The sequence below is a fragment of the Protopterus annectens genome, chromosome 16.part0 (assembly GCF_019279795.1).
Source record: "Protopterus annectens isolate FY-2018-M chromosome 16.part0, PAN1.0, whole genome shotgun sequence".
Classification (NCBI taxonomy): Eukaryota; Metazoa; Chordata; order Ceratodontiformes; family Protopteridae; genus Protopterus; species Protopterus annectens.
In genome coordinates, this window is record NC_056750.1 from 7,055,752 (window position 1) to 7,068,852 (window position 13,101).

Sequence of the window (13,101 nt, forward strand, 5' to 3'; positions counted from 1 at the left end):
CCATCCTTTGCTGGATACAATTGGTCTCATAGGGGGCTGTGTAATATGATTATGGATTTTGGGTAAGCCATAGATGATAGGTATAGTTGGATATTCTATCTGAAAATAATCAAACAATTCTTCTGATATATAGTTGGTAATCAATAAATCAAAAATATATACAGATATCCTGTCAATTATACCCTGTACTTGTCTCTCATTTAATTCAACATACATTTCTGTATCATTCAAGAGTTCCATCATTTTCATATGATAAAAAACCTTATCCATTACTACTACACTGCCCCCTTTGTCAGCAAGCCTAATCTCAATGCTATAAGAGTCTTTTAATTGTGATAATGCTTCAGATTCTGATTTACTCAAATTATAAAATCTGGGTGGAAGATTCTTTGCATACATCTCTGTAATTTCATGTTCACATACATCTCTCAGCTCAACTGTAGGATGTATCTTGGGTATAAAAACACTAGGTTGTTTAAATATATTATAAGTTGCATTTCTTTTAAACATAGTTTTGAGTGTTAAATTACGAGAAAATAACTTCAGCTCTTTCAATACATCAGTTAATATTGTTTTCTGCGCTGGAATAAAGTTCAGACCTCTATTTAATAACAAGACTTGTGCATCAGTTAAAGAAAAGCTAGATATATTAATTACCAAACTTTTTGTTGATTCTTGCTCCTGGTATTCATGTATGCAGGAATCGCTCATTCCTTCTGTTGTAATCATGTTCTCCCTCTTCGGTTTCTGCTGTTCGACCTGTCCCTTATCGGCAGCGCCTTTTTGACATAAATGGAAAGATCGAAGTTTGTGTAGCTTCCCTTTGCTCCAAAGAAGCTACTGAATCCGAACCAACGCTGGAATCTATCCTTCTAGTGGTACGAGGAGTTTCCTTCACCATTCCGCCATTCTCAGATATGGGAGGTTCTATACATGCTCTCTATGCTGACGTCAGTACTCTCACAAGGAAACTGATTTAAAGAGACAGTACTCTCCACATTTAAACTTTCAGAAGTTTCCACTGTAGTCATTTTTTCTGAGTATTCTGTGTTCACAAGTGTTTTCCTTGGCCACGAAAAGACCTCTTTACATTGAAAATCATTGAGGTCCCGTTGGAGTTTTTTAGTTTTAGTATTTTGTAGTCTTTTATCATAGCCCTGTATGTTATCAGCAAGTTCATCCAGTTTACAACCTAGTACCTCTGTAGGAAAGTTATTAATTAATTGTTCTTGTAGCCTCTTTATCTCATCAGCTAGCTGTTTTTCATGTGGTTTAAAAAATTCTATGAGCAAATGCATATAGTCATGTAAAGCTGTAAATTTAGATTCTGCCATTTTTGAAGTAAGTCAGGATAGGTCTCACCATAGGTTGGCATGTTTAATGCCCTGAGACCTCTCGGTACTATTTTATATTTCAGTGAGGCTTCTAAATGAAACCTTTGCCACTGTAGCCTTTTGAAGCTATATGATTTATTCTCCAAGTCTCTATATAGCTCAGTGAACTTCTTGTGTGTGTCATAGTCCACTTGTTGTCTCTCATTCACTGGAAAGATAGGGTTTAACATCAACGGATTAGAATACACATGTAATAGTCCAGCCAGTCGTTCATATTGACTCTTATTGTTGTCATTACCTTCAGCCATGTCCCAGCTTCTAAATACAGTCCAGAAAATAAATGAAAGAATTCAAGAAGCTGGGTAAACGCCTGGTATACCTCAAGCGAATGAACAGAAGAAACCAACGGCCTTGCATCATCTGGGACAAGTGTGTGGATCAGCAAACAGGCTGTGGTCTGCTTCTTATCTTGGGAGTGGTGCTAACATTTTGCTTTTGGTGAGAAGAAAAGAAAAGGAGCATTTTATCCCAGCAGAGTGCGGCCGAGGTGAGACCAGCAGTTGTAGTGGCCAGGCAGTAGCCATTCATGCGACTCCCCTCCTTTCAGCATCCTTCACAAGGTAATTCTTTGTTTTCAGTAAGCACTGCTTGATTTGTGTCTAACTTCAGAATAACCGCCTAAGTACTCCATCCTTAACTTTTCGTGGTGTATGTATCAGTTTCCCCTCCAGTGTTTGGCATTGCTCTGTACAGACTCAGATAACTTGAGTGACATTTCTCGGAACGTACTCCAGTATCGAGTTGCACACAGGACAACTAGCCTGCAGTGACAAGCATTGTCCCCATAGTTGCAAAACAGATACTCATGACATTGATTGAAATCCTCACTACAACTGTTTAATCAATAAAAAGGGTCTGTTCCCGTGGACATGACCTTTCCCCCAGTGACCATTACCACCTTGGTGGATATGGGCAACCTGAGGCAATGTACAAAAGCACCTCATGTTTACTAATAACCAAGTCATTCTCAAACAAACTGATTTAGTATGTGAGAGATGTATTTCCACAATGTCACTGAAGGCAAAGCTCTCACATGACAGTACTTCTAATGTCAGTAAGGTAATCAGTAGTACACACGCTGCACCCATCACACATTTCAAAGCAGACATATGCTAAGGCACTGAAATGTAACTTTCATAAATCACGAAGACCTCATAGACAAAGTGCAGACAACAAATACCCTCAGCAGCCACAAATGCACTTTGTAAAAACAACACACATCAATACATAGAACTACATCTCATGGAGATTCACCCTATAAGCTCATAAGGCAAACCAACACACAATCCAACATTCTAGTCAATGCAGACTCCATTGTGAGACACACTGATGTTCCTTTCACCAAGCTGAGTAAGGAGAAAGGCATGGTCAGTTGCTTATCAGGGTCCAGGATCCACCATGTTATGCACACACTCATGTCATTGGACCACAAGTAACACAAACTCAACATGTTATATATACAACTATATCAGCACCCTGGAATACATGCTTTCTTGCACACCAGTCAGTACATATGACAATGAGCAGGTTGTCACCTTGCATACCTCACCTCCCACCTCACCCAAACCTATATCGCGCACATATGCAAAGGTCATCACCAGAAACATACATAAACACCAGAGACCTCCCAAACACAAACATAAACTTGCTACACATAATACATCCACTGCAGAACAGAACACATATAATAGTTCTCACACCAGTGTCAAACCTGTCAAGCCCTTAAGGCAAAACACTAAAATCAACATATTAGTCATAGGTAATTCCATTGTGAGACACACAGATGTTCTTCTCACCAGGCTGGATAAAGAGAAGGTCACAGTTAGCTGTCTTTCAGGTGCCAGCATCCTCCATATCATACATGCACTCATGTATCCCAAAAAACAGGTACTGTTGTGACTGTGTCATATTACATGTTGGTGTGAATGACTTGAGACGTATCTCTGTGGACTATATGAATAGAGACATGACTGAACTATTGGACTATGGGTCTCAGGCAGGTATGTCTGATAGCCTTAAGCAGCATTTTACCTTCACTTAGATTGATGCCTTAATACAAACAGAAAATGATTGACTTCAATAATTACCTTCATTTTTGGTGTCATTCTAAGAGGATACAGTATCTGTCAGCCTTGGGCGACATGATCGACAGGCCTCGATGCTTTGCCAGAGATAATCTTCATCTGTCATCCCTGCAATTTTGGCTGCTGGCCAGGGCTCTTGCCACCCCCATAGTGCCTTTATCAGGTGGTGTCTCGAGGACAAAAGTCCAAATGTGAAAATTCCATATAAAAAACCTCAAGATTATGCTGATAAACAATAGGTGTCTTAACATGAAACTACACTCACTGGAATCAGTCCTCACCTTGGAATACTTACACACTTGTGCAGTCACAGAGACCTGGTTCACAGCTGTAGAGAGCACCAAACCGTATTGGGCTACACCTCCTTCCACACATTCAAACCACAAACTGAGAGAGTGAAAACTAAATGAGGTGGTGTATCGATATTCATTACATATAAATACAACTCCAGATTGGTTAAACAGTAGGATTCCCTGGAGATACTTCAGGTGCAATTAACTGTTGGTAGGGCACCTATTCAAGTCATTTCTAGCTACAGGACTCCGTCTGTGAATCAGGACACCCACTCTGGCTATTTGGATCTACTTCAGTCTATCAAGATACAGCCAAACATCCTGGCTTTGGGTGACTTTAACCATCCATTGACCAGGTAAATTACTCGTACTGTAGCTCACTTTCCCAAAAGTTCCTTGACTTCATTAACTCCAAGGAACTAGACCTGCTAGTTGACACAAGGGGTGCCAACATCCTGGATCTGGTGGTTACCAATATGGGGTGGGGCCACTCCAGCACCACCACTGTGAGGTCTTCCCTAGTGATATTCATAGATTCATAGTCAAGTCAATTTCATAGATTAGTCATTTTTTTTTCATATGATTCAGATTTATTTATCTGACCACAAATTAGTCTTATTCAAAGTAACTATCACACCCCCCCTCCAACAGCAAAGAAAAGTACAGTTGTTTACACTTACCATAAATGTAGATGTTCGAGTGTCTTCACTGTTGCAGTCATGACTGTAGGGTTCTCCCCTGCTGACAGGCAGTCCTCGTTCGGCCAGAATCCCAAAGTCTGGGTCCAGCGTCGGCTGTTCAACCATGCTCCCTGACGTCAGAGCGCCAGGAGTACAAAGCTGACAGCCGACACCATGTTCTCTAGTTTTTCTTGCCCCAGATGTCAGGAGTTCCAAAATGAGTAAGGTCCCATAACCTTTGCAAATACACCTCAAAAGAATGGTGAGAAAGGAAACCATACAAAGGTAAAAATAAGAGGGGACAGGAGAGAGGGAAACCCAGACTGCAACAGTGAAAACACTCGAACATCTACATTTATTGTAAGTGTACACAACTGTACTATGTTTATCGTGTTTCACTGTTGCAGTCATGACTGTAGGGTAGAATCCCAAAGCAGAGTGAAAGGGAGGTGGTCATAAAGTAGAAGGGGCGGCTAAAAGGCCCTGCAAGACTGCAGAAGCAAAGCCTGCCCTAGACTTAGAGTAGAGAGGTAGATTGTAGTGCTTTGAAAAAGTATGCACTGAACTCCAAGTTGCAGCTTCCAAAATGTCTTTGGTAGGAACTCCCCTGAGGAAGGCAGCTGAAGTGGCAGCAGCTCTGGTGGAATGAGTCCGTATCCTCCCTGGGATTTGCTTTCCATGGTGTGAATAACAAAATCTAATTCCATGAGCAATCCATTTAGAAATGGTCTGTTTTGAGATGGCTTTACCTTGAGAACTTGAAGCATAAGAAACAAACAATTGCTCTGATTTTCTGATGTCCTTGGTTCTGTCCAGGTAAAAACGTAGTTGTCTGTGTACATCCAAGGAATGTAAGATCCTTTCCCCTTTATTTTGATGAGTGGGGAAAAAGGTTGGCAAGTGAATAGTTTGATTTAAAGCCACTTTGGAAACCACCTTAGGCATGAATGTAGGATTAGTCCTTAAAGAAACCCTGTATTGATGAAAAATAATATAAGGTTCCACAGCCATAAGAGCTTGCAACTCTGAAACTCTCCTGGCAGAGGTCAGAGCTAACAGGATGGCTGTTTTCCAAGATAAAAACTTGATGTCAGAAGATGCAGCAGGCTCAAAAGGAGGTAAGGTGAGTTTTTCCAAAACATAGTTGAGATCCCAAGCAGGAATGGGAGGAGATCTAGGAGGTCTTAAGTTCTTAGCTCCTCTGAGAAACTGTCTCATGAGCTGGTGGGAAAAGATTGGAGGGTCTGTATTATAATGAGCGGAAATAGCAGAGGCATGTATCTTAATGGAAGAGAAAGAGAGACCCTTATGTAAGAGATCTGTCAGATAAAGTAAAATCAAAGGAATGTTAGGAAGAAGAGGATCAGAATCCTGAGCCTGCATCCAGGAACAAAATCTTTTCCATTTTCCTGCATAAGATTTTCTAGTGCTAGGACGTCTGGTTTCTAAAATGACATCCATAACCTGCTTGGGTAGGAGAGAATGAATCAAAGACCCTGGATTAACCAGGCCACCAGGCTGAGAGTTCTGACATGGGAGTGTAAAACCTGACCCTGATGTTGGGACAGAAGGTTCGGAGTCTGTGGTAAAACCCAAGGGGGCTCCAGACATAGGTTTTTCAGAGTTGGGTACCAAAACTGTCGAGGCCAATTTGGGGCCAGCAAGATTATCATCTTGGGCTTGTCCTGTTTTATCTTTAATAATACCCATGGAAGAAGAGGAAGAGGCGGAAAGGCATATCCCGTGAGGTTTCTCCAACTGAATGATAGGGCATCCACTTTCCAAGCTTGTTTGTGGAAAGTCCTGGTGCAAAAATTCTGTAGTTGATGATTGAGATGGGATGCAAAGAGGTCTATGTGAGGACATCCCCAGACTGCTGTTATCATCCTGAATATTTCGGTGTCCAGCATCCACTCATGTAGATCTGAACAGTTTCTGCTCAGACTGTCTGCCAGGAAGTTTTGCTTTCCTGGTAGAAACTGAGCTTGAAGGTCCAGATTGCAAGCTAGAGCTGTGTTCCATAGATTCATGGCTAGTCTGCAAAGGGGGTAGGAATGAGATCCCCCTTGCTTGTTTATGTACCACATAACTGTGGTGTTGTCTGTTCGTATCAGTAGTTGTCCTGGTTGTAGAAGATTCCTGAAGGCCCACAGAGCTTTCTGAACGGCTAACATTTCCTTTAAATTGATATGTAGGTGCTCCTGATCCTTTGTCCAAAGGCCCTGCATACAGTTGCCCTGAAAATGGGCTCCCCATGCATAATCTGAAGCGTCCATGGTTAGTATCTGAGTGGCAGGAGGCAGACAGAAGGGTTTTCCTTTGTTTAGAGTACATGCCTTGGACCACCAAAGGAATTCCTTTTGAAGACAAAGCAGGACGGAGATCAGTATGTCTAAACTGTGGTAATGCTGAGACCATACACTTTTTAGGTACCACTGTATTTTCCTCATATGTAGTCTTGCATATGGTACGAGAAGGATGCAGGAGGCCATGTAACCCAAAGTCTGCAGGAATTTCCTTGCAGATAGCTGAGTTAAAGTTGCCAAGGTTTTGAAAGTTGAAGCCAGCTGTAACTGTTTTTCGTATGTCAGAAATGCCATCTGGGTTGTTGTGTTTAGAAGAGCACCCAGAAAAGTTATCTGTTGCAAGGGTGTCAAATTTGACTTTTTTATGTTGACAGTGAATCCCAGGAACTTGAGAAGTTTCTGAACAAATTCTAGATGCTGGAGTAAGACATCCTTGCTGTCTGCCTGAATAAGACAATCGTCCAGATAAGGGTAAATTTGAATTCCCTTGAGTCTGCAATAAGCTACTACTGGAGCCAGGCACTTGGTGAAGACCCTCTGTGCAGTAGACAATCCAAAGGGCAGCGCAGAGAATTGATAATGCCTCGATCCGGCCTTGAACCTGAGGTATTTTCTGCACTCCTGCCTGATGGGAATGTGTAAATATGCCTCTTTTAAATCCAAAGTCACCATCCATGCATTTTTGGTCAGCATTGGAAGTAGCTGCTGTAGAGTAAGCATCTTGAATTTTGGTATTTCTAGAAAAGTGTTCAAGACTGACAGATCCAGAATGGGTCTCCATGAATTTTGCTTCCTGGGGACTAGAAAGAGCCTTGAGTAAAAACCTTGTCCCATCTCTGAAAGCGGAACTAGTTCTATGGCTTTCATAGCCAAAAGAGCTTCCACCTGGTTTAAGGCCTCTGTCCATTGATGTTTTGGAAGATCTGGCCATCCGCTTGGCCTTGGTAGGGTATGAAAATGGAATTTGTAACCTCTTAAAACCACATCCAGAACCCACTTGTCTTGGGTTATATGAGTCCAATTTTGGTGAAAAAGTGAAAGTTTTCCTCCGAGAGGGACTTCCAGGCAAGAAGTTCCTGCAGCCCAACAGAGGGAGTCATTGAGTCTGTTTCCTATGGGTTTGTGACTTGTCCTCTCCCCCTCTAGGGGTGGAAGCAGTCCACTGTCTTGGTCTATAAGAGGCTTGTGTTTGAGGCCTTCCTCGGGAGCGTCTGTATCTACCCCTCTGAGGCCTGTCTGTATTGGGAAAGGACCAATTTTTAGTAGGCCAATTCCTGCTAAATCTGGGTGGCTGTACTTGTAAGAAATCTTTAACTGTTTGCATGGATTTCGCCTTGTCCTCCATCTTTTTAATCACCTCTTCAGCTTTAGATCCAAACAAAACATTATGCTGAACAGGAGCATCCAGTAATTTAGCTTTTACTTGATCTGGCAAATTTTGTTCCTTTAACCATGCATGCCTTCTAATGACTGTGCCAGAGGCAGCAGCCCTACAAGAAGCCTCCAAGGCATCAAATGAACAGTGTAAACCATGCTTCCCAACTTGTTCAGAGGCATGCATTAAGTCATGTAATTCCTTATCATCTGCACAGGCGGAAATGGAAGTAAGCTTTTGTTTTAAAACAGACAGGAGAAATTGCTGGTATTTCAGCATATGAAACTGACAGTTTAAAGCCCTAATGGATAAAGTAGCAGAAGTGTACACTTTTTTGCCCCATCTTTCTAAAGATCTGGAATCTTTCTCAGTGGGAATGGGGTTTTTAGCAGAAGTGGCCTTAACTCCCTTAGGACCCTGAGAAATGGTTTCAGCGTCAGCAGTAGGGTTCTTGTATAAAAACTGGTGGGAATCAGGAACCCTGTAATATCTGTCAGGCTTAACAGGAGCAGGAGGGAAAGAGTCAGGGGTTAAGTTAGCCTCCGAAAAACATCATCCACAATATCCAAAATAGGAGGAATAACCAGGGGTCTATGTTGGGGAAGAAGAAGAAAATCCCTTAATCTTTTCTTAGATTCCGAATACTCCTGTCCTTCCCAGTTGAAATGTTCCCTCATTTCATGCAAAGTTTCCCCAAAAGAGAAATCCTCAGGGGGAGAAGCTGAAGGAATGGATTTCTCAGCAACAGAATCCTCATAAGGAGGGAAAGAATATTTCTGGTCAGAAGAAGAAACTGAAGAAACAGAAGCCTGATCAGAGGAGTCATAATAAACTTCCTGCCTTGGCCTTTTATCTGGAGGGGGATGAGAGCCCCTAATCATAGTAAGTAAATCCTCCGCCATCTTAAGTAACTGTTTCTGTGACTTGGGAGCCGGATCAGAAGAGGCCTGTGTTGCAGTCTTTGATTTGGAAGGAGTCTTTGCCTTTGTCTTTGGCTTTGCCTTTATCAGAAGCTGAGTAGGCCTGAAAACCCCTTCTGAAGCCGGTACCTGCACAGCGGCTCCGGACCCATCCGAAGGAGCATTGTCCGAAGGTCCTGCAACTGAAATATTCAAAGACCTAGATGGCTCCTCGTGGGAGTCCATTTCGGCCATCGGTTCCGAAATGGCTGATGACAGGGGCTGCAAAAGCGCCTCACTGACGACGGCCGAACCTAAAGCTGGCTCTGCTTGTGCGATATCGTCAGATTTGGACCTCGGAGGCCTGTCTTTGTCCTTGCGTTGTTTGTGAACTCCGGTAGCTGAAACCGTATCCGACGACATTTTGTAATTAAAACGCCTACCGAAGTAATGAAATGCAAAATCGTACCTTCGTTTAATTGTACGTTGATTGAATCTAGCACAAAACCGACAACTAGCTACGTTGTGGTCAGGGCCTAGGCAAGGAACACAGTAAGAATGAAAATCCTTATGAGGTATTTGCTTCCCACATGAAATACAATTATTAACTTTTTCTGACATCGGACTGGAGCAAGAAAAAAGTTTCCCCAACGGGGTACTTAGCTTTGAGTAGGAGAATAAAATCTTCTGACTGGAGTTTTGTTCAAAAAAGATTGTCAGGAGTCAGCCGACCGGCACTTGCGAACTGCTATCACCGCACGGCAAGAAAGACTGGAGAACATGGCGTCGGCTGTCAACTTTGTACTCCTGGCGCTCTGACGTCAGGGAGCATGGTTGAACAGCCGACGCCGGACCCAGACTTTGGGATTCTGGCCGAACGAGGACTGCCTGCCGGTAGGGGAGAACCCTACAGTCAAGACTGCAACAGTGAAACACGATGAACATCTAAAACACTTCTCCAAAGCACATTATTACTTCTTACAGGATGGTCTAAATAGTTGTACTGCACCTCTCCCCTCAGATGGAACTGGCAACTATGCCAAGTTCTACACCGATGCTTTATACAAACACCTGTTTAACTGCATTGACTTAGCCGTAATTGATAGGACCAAAACAAGCTCCACAATGAAAAGCAAACCTGCCTGGTGGACAACTGCCATTAACAGACTTTACAAAAAGAGGAAGAAATTTCTGTCAGAGTAAGAGGGAGGGATCCCTAAACTGGAAACACTCCCTCTTTAGCTTAAACAAGCCAATAATACTTCTTGTGAGGTCCTCAAAGGCAAACAATGAATCCAAATAAGATTCCTCAACTAAGGACAACCATAAGGTGTTCTTTAGTTACATCCATTATCTAAAATGCCAGGCCCAGATTTGTGCCGAACTGGTAGTTAATGACACCACATATACTGAGCCTGTGGACATAGCTAACCTGTTAGCTGACAGGTTTTGAGAAAACTTTACTCCAGTGTCCCTGCCACATGTACCCCATGACATCCCTACCACCTGTCCCCTACAGTATCTGTAAAGAGCAAGCTGTAAATGCCTCTCTAAGGCCAAAAACACAGCATCTATGGAACCTGATAACATCCCAGGCTACATTCTACATGGGCTCCAACAAGAATTAGCAACAGCCGATAAACGGGTGAAAAGGTTGAGTAAACGTCCAACAATGTAGCAAAACACAAAGCCCGGCAGCATGTAGAGCCAATAAGGGATGCACACCAAAGGATAGTCCAAAATGTAATTTAATACTAGATTAAGCAGTTTTGTTCCACCACATTAACTTCATCAGAATAAAAATAGCCATACTAAAACAATTTATATAGCCTAACCAAACAATGCATTGGCTAGAAAGCATTAAAATCACAAGACTTCATTGGTTGACACATGTAAACTTTGGCTAGCCTAAGCCAATCAAAACTACCATAATACATAAACCTAACTACTATATATATATGTGTGTGTGTGTGTATATATATATGTATATACACACACACACACACACACACACACACACACACACACACACACACACACACACACACACACACACACACTCTCTCTCTCACACACACACACACACACACACACACACACATAATATATAAATATATATATATATGTTAATAAATGTGTATTCTATGAAACATTTATTAAGTCAAAGCTCTCATTTTCAGGGCAGGTATAATTGAAACATGGTCATTCAAACCAGGATTAACACATGCATCAAAATTCAGTTACCATATTAGCCCCCAATATTCAAGCTTGATTTCTCAATCTCCCCCTCTTTCAAAAGGTTTGACCTGGTCCAGCACCCAAAATTAGTAATTTGCTTGGCAGAATATACTGGTATGTCTCCGTTTTTTTATTAATATCTTAAAGGTGCTCGTATGTTTCAAGCTCCGTTCTGTTTTATCTATATAGTATGCATGGCAAAAAGTGCAATATGTCAGGTAAATCACACCTTTTGAATAACAATTATAATAACCATCTTTGGCACAAATCTATTCAAACTAGATAAGTATAGCTCAGTGGCATTAACTACAAAAGGACATTCTGAGAAATTTCCACACCTAAAAGTCCCTTTCATTTGCCTTCCACTAAAGGGGTTGTGGTCAGGACCATACTCAAATAAATTTCTTAAATTAAACCCTCTTCTGAAACTAAACCTTAAAGGGTGACTAAACACCTTTAGACTGTTTGTCATTATAGCAAACATATTCCAATATTTAGAAATAATATCCTTGGATTCTAATAGTATCCTAGTTAAACTTGATAACAGAATATAAGTCTTTGTCACTGGAGACCCTAGGGGGAGCCACATTAGTAACTCCATTGACCCCAAAGGGTACTATGTTTGAATAAAATTCCTTAGCTTTAATCAACAGAATATATTTGGTACCCCATCCCATCAAAATCTCTTCTTTAATTGGGTCAATAAGTGTTTTAGGATATTCTCTTAATTTAAATAAACTCTCAGTAAAATCTAACTCATTGATCAGATCTTCTCTAAGGGAAGTCATTCGGGCAGCTCGAACCATCTGGCCCTTAATGTTTTTCTTCTGGAAATGAGGATTGTTGCTATGATAGTGCAAATATGAACTGGAAAAATGTTTTTTTCCTAAAAACTCTCGACACGAACTTCTGATTGCCCACGTCTCTGGTGATTTGTACATCCAGGTATTGAATACCCGACAGGCTAAATTGGTGGGTAAAGGACAAAAAATCAGTAGTCTCACCTATATAATTCATAAAAATTTACCATAAGATCAACTGGTCCCTGTCAAACCAATAATATGTCATCCAGAATGTGATAATAAGCTTTTATATATTTTTAATATTCCAAATTAAACATAATGCTTTTCCCAATACAATAATATAATGTTGGCATAAACTGGAGTGCATGAAGCTGTTTGTAATATTCACCCTGAAAATAAATAAAATCGTTCTTTAAGACAATTTCCTTATAATTAGTCTGAAGTCCCTCTGTGACAAAAATCTAAATCAGTCAGTGTTTCTTCAAACCAAGAAAAACCTATATGGTGGGGGATGACTGAAAAGCGATCTTTTACATCAATGGTAAAAAAAAAATCAAATTTGCGTCAAAGGCTAGATTTCCTAACTTGGTTAGAAAATCCCAAGATTCCACCAAAATAAGTTTGTATAAACCGCAAAATGGTTTTAATTTGGTGTCAATATAAATTGTTAAAGGTTGAGTTTTAGAACCTGCAGATGTCACAATCGGTCTCAATATGGGGTGGTTAACATCCTTATGTACCTTTGGAATTCCAAATATCCCAGGAATAACAGTTTTTTTGACTTTCAAATAACTATATAATTGTTGCTCCATCACCCCCTGTAAAAAATTATCTTCCAAAATTAAGTCAATCTTCCTGTATGCAACCTCAATCTCATTATGGGAAACTTGATCTTCCATCTGTGTTCATGTCTAAAATTTTACCGGTGTAGTTCCATTATAACCACCCCTCCCCCCTTGTCAGGTTTCATAATCCTTAAATCACAATTTGTGCTCAAATCCTGTAACTTATTCCTTTCCTCTTGAGTCA

The 13,101-nt window shown here is 41.1% G+C and overlaps 1 protein-coding gene across 1 annotated transcript in view; it reads left to right on the forward strand.

Moving 5' to 3' along the window:
- CCDC180 (coiled-coil domain containing 180) overlaps positions 1–13,101 on the forward strand; it is a 2,826,277-nt gene that overhangs the window by 2,030,642 nt on the left and 782,534 nt on the right. The window lies entirely within an intron of this gene.